We start from the raw sequence: 4,836 nt of genomic DNA, 5'->3' as shown, positions 1-4,836 counted from the left end.
TCAAGGCAATAGAGTGGTGAGAGTAGACAGACCTAATTCAAGGCAATAGAGTGGTGAGTATAGACTGTCCTAACCCAAGGCTATAGCGGGGTGAGAATAGACAGACCTAACTCAAGGCTACAGCATGGTGGGTCGGGATAGAGTGAGAGGTCCCACGATATGAAGCCAAAGTACAGGGTGAGTAATCCTCGTATTGGTAGGTACTGAGTGCGTTGTCCTAGAACCTGGCAAAGGCATCTTGGGTGTATTATCGTGGCTACATCATGCTGGTGGGTCAGTACAGCTGGGAACAGACAGACCTAACGCATGGCTACAGCTATGTGGGTGAGTGGGTGAGTGGGTGAGTAGTCCAAGGACAGGTGAGTATAAGACCTTACTTATAGCTATAAGGTGGTAGGTCAGTATAGGGTGGGTAGTCCTAGGGTGGGCCAGTACAGGATGATTATAGACAGACGTAACTGACTACAATAGCATCGTGGGTCAGTACAGGGTGGGTATAGACAAACTTAACTGATTGCTATTGCGTCGTGGGTCAGTGCTGGGGAGGGGTGGGGGTGGGGGAGGATAGCCCGAGAATGTCAGAACAGGGTGAGTGGTCCTTACGCTATAACATCATGTCTCAGTACAGGGTGAGTGTAGACAGAACTAACTCAAGGCCATAATGTCGTGGTTCAGTGCAAGGTGAGTAGATCAAGGGTGGGCCAATGCATGGTGGTTGTTTGTTTAAATAAAGAGAAGTGCATCGACACAATAACGGTCAGTCGATGCAGGGGGGAAGCAGTAAGAGAAACAACTGAGAGAGGGAAGAATGGACCTGCCAGTGACGTCCTCCAATCTCTCACGAGTGGGCATGATACCTGACTATATTAACAGTTGGGGCTATTTTTGCACCAAACGTTGTTGATAAGAACGTTAAGCTTTACATCAAATAATTATTTTCAAACAGGGTGTAAAAATTTAACAACAAATGCTGTCGTCAGGGAGGTAAACTTTTACAACAAATATTGTTGATAATAACACACTTCTACTTGTTTGTTTTAGTAAGGTTTCACGGCGCTCGCAACTGCATAAGGTCATATTATGAGCGCCAAGGGGTGGATGTCAACAGGGAGGTCTGAACCGGAAAATATGTTTACCCTGCTTACCTCTCTAGCCTCAACAGCACAAAAAGTCTGCTTCGACTAGGCACCCCGGAAATAGCAATTCACAAGAGAGTGACAAACATACAAAAGAAGTAAAAGAAAATTGACGATAGTAAGGATAAGGAAAGAAAAGGCAGCAGTTTTCTTTTGTTGGTCCGGCACAGTAGGAGAATGACATTGATAAATCTGCCCATTTACAATTCTATAATGCATAAGAATAATATGTTAATTTCCAAACTTTAGGAATGGCCCTGATGGGGGGGGGGGGGGGACATTTCTACAACTTTTTTGTGGGTTTTTATCTGATTATGGTCCTGGTAAGTGTTTTGCTGCGCTCGCAATTACAAAGGGTCACATGAGCGCGCGGGACTCATTAAACCTTTCCAGTTGGTATGAAATTTTGAACATTTCCTGGGTGGCTGCCTCAGCCTACTCTTATCGATTTTCTACAACAAGTCTTAGTATTGTCGATAGGAGCGTAAACTTTTACACCAAACCCTGTCGATGGTAGTCTTATAATTATGCTGACCATTAATATTGTCCTCAGAACATGTTCCAAGTGGGCTGGTCGTTCCTCAACACACTGGAGGCCACCAACTCGAGCGTGAACATCTTCGTGTACTACAAGATGAGCACCAGGTACCGGCTCTGTTTCCAACAGACCTTCTGCCCCAGGTCAAGACTGACGGCTCCCCCGCAGGGCAACGACATCAGCTCCTCAGCGTCTCAGTTCCAGTGAGGAGTGTCAAGAGTACAACTATATATACATACAAATATATATTATATATATATATATATATATATATATATATATATATATATATAAAATATATATGTATACAAATGTGTGTGTGTGTGTGTGTGTGTGTGTGTGTGTGTGTGTGTGTGTGTGTGTGTGTGTGTGTGTGTGTGTGTGTGTGTGTGTGTGTGTGTGTGTGTGTGTGTGAATGTTTGTATATACAGACACTTACACAAACTCATAATAATACATAAAATAACCTATTCATAATATACATATTATACATAACAATATGAAAATACAGTTTCACAAAGCCCTACACGAGGGAAATAACACATATTGAAGGCAAAACAACAGGGTCTCCAATGATGTACAAATCTGAGTGTTAATGTTGTATGTACCAATAGAAACACTTCGTACGGCGCTCTGATGAGACGGGGTGCTTCGACCCTGTAGACACCAATGTCTCAATGTCTCAGAGAGAGAGAGAGAGAGAGAGAGAGAGAGAGAGAGAGAGAGAGAGAGAGAGAGAGAGAGAGAGAGACAGACAGACAGACAGACAGATAAGAGAGAGAGAGATGTCAGCAGAGTCCAGTGTCTCATAATGAGAGAGAAAAGAGAGAGAGAGAGAGAGAGAGAGAGAGAGAGAGAGAGAGAGATGTCAGCAGAGTCCAGTGTCTCATAATGAGAGAGAAAAGAGAGAGAGAGAGAGAGAGAGAGAGAGAGAGAGAGAGAGAGAGAGAGAGAGAGAGAGAGATGTCAGCAGAGTCCAGTGTCTCATAATGAGAGAGAGAAAAAGAGAGAGAGAGAGAGAGAGAGAGAGAGAGAGAGAGAGAGAGAGAGAGAGAGAGAGTGGGAGAGAGAGATGGGGGGATATCAGCAGACTCTTTCACTGGTCTGCTACAGGTTTGGGGGGCGGGGGAGTTCACTTCACCATTCTCTCTCCCTTTTCCTTTTTCCTTTCATGTTCCCAGTGCCAATCCATAGTTATCCATCCATACGTCCTTCCCCCCTTTCTCTTATAATCAGAGGTCATAGTCTTGTAACGTACAAGTTACCGTTTCAATCATTAAATGTAGATCTAGATCTATGTTGGTGTTCCTTTTTTTAAAAATTGGGGGGGGGGGTATTTTTGTTGTTTTGTTTTTTTTACTTGTTTCTTTGGGGTTGTTTTTAGTTGGGTTTTATTTTTACTTGTTTGTTTGTTTGCTGTTGTTGTTGTTGTTTTTGTCTTTTTTGTTTTAGTTCTAACCAGACTTTTAAGCCACTTGCAACAAAAGTACCGATAATTAGATTTGTTACAAGAGAGTAACAAATACAAAAAGAGGATGGAGAGATAAGGACGATAGATGTTTGATAGGAAGGAAGGAGCAAGCCCCACCAGAGCACCCGCTAGCCACCCATAGCAAAAGTATAAATGAAATATTTTTTATTGAATAAGTTTATAACAGGCCCCACCCCATCTCCCTTTCCGAATATGATAGTGGTTCCTTCTTTCTGAAAATATGCCGAGCTCAAGCTGTGTTCTTCGTTCACAATATTAGCTGTGGACTCAACAAAGAGGTTACAATATTATCATAATATTATTTATAATACTACAGCTGGCAGCAGTGATGTCACACGTGTCAGACATGGGGGCTTTCTTAGTAATCTTACCCTCTTCGGCTGGGCCGGCGTGGCCCCATTTACATGAACAATCCTTTGGGACTCAAACAAAAACAAGAAAAAAACAAGACGACTGAATGCTGAGAGGTGACTGCTGTATCATGTAATTAGAAAGGTTCACTATTGTTCTGAAGTACGAAGGTGTTTCTTGAACAAAGTCAAAACTATGGCTAGCGTTTCTTGAGCTAAGTTGTAAACAAGCCAAAACATCAACAGCTTGTATTCCTTTCGTAAATTTACTGATAAACAGAGGTGCAAACTGACTGCGAAAAAAATTTTACCGCATTTTTCTGAACCCAATGAAACATCCACGAGAGGACTCAGAATTTACAGATCATGAGAGGCATCGTGGTGGAATCAGACGTTCGTCAATATTTGGCCATGTGGATTTATTGGTATTATCTTAAAGCCTGATTATTTGTCTTGCTTTCAGTTGGAAAAATGCAAATTTATCCTTAATAGAAGTCGAGATATTTGCGATTATGGAAGTGGTTAGAGGGGTAAACTTAGCGAGAAAATGGCCGTCAAAGTTTGGTGTTTTCTATAACTATGCTTATTTTGGACTTTAAATAAAAATTTTCAGTACAATTTACACTGAAATGTTTTTAAATGAACGTGAAAGGTGTTTAGCCAAAAGAAAAAACAACAAAAATTTGACAAAAATTGCCTAAACGGCATGTTACAATGTACTTCGATTTCATTATTTTGACTAGCGCCTGGTTTCACTACGTTGCCTCACATATTGTCTTTTTTTTCTATTGTATTAAATATGGCTATTTCCATATAAAGTGAAATATGGCATGCAGAAAGAGACTGAAATGTGAAAAATGTATAAACTTGAATATATTGTCCTATTGATAAATCCGTACAATACCAGAAATTCAGATTTCCCGATTTATCCGGAAAATCGGTACCTCTGGATGAATAAACTCTATACTTTACTTTTCCGATCCAGAAATAAACTCTATAGGAAGATAGGCAGAAGGGCTCCAGCTCAAATGGCCCCTGGGTCTGAAAGGTAAGTGAAGTAGATGGAACACCTTTTACCGAAAAGATTTTGTTTTGTAAAAAAAAAAAAGTTAACAGCTGAGCAACATGTTGGACTACAACAAAAGGGAAACCATTTGGGATGAAAACAAACCATCAGACAAATGGTTTAGGTTGTTTCGGAAACGACATCCCGAGATCGTCTTCAGAAAACCCCAACTGCCTAGGAAGCAAAGGGCTGTTGTGTCACGTTGTAATATCATGACTTGGTTTCAAGAATTTCGTGAGGCAATTATGACCATT

The sequence above is a fragment of the Aplysia californica genome, unplaced genomic scaffold (assembly GCF_000002075.1).
Source record: "Aplysia californica isolate F4 #8 unplaced genomic scaffold, AplCal3.0 scaffold00431, whole genome shotgun sequence".
Classification (NCBI taxonomy): Eukaryota; Metazoa; Mollusca; class Gastropoda; order Aplysiida; family Aplysiidae; genus Aplysia; species Aplysia californica.
Note: the sequence above shows the minus strand (reverse complement) of the source record.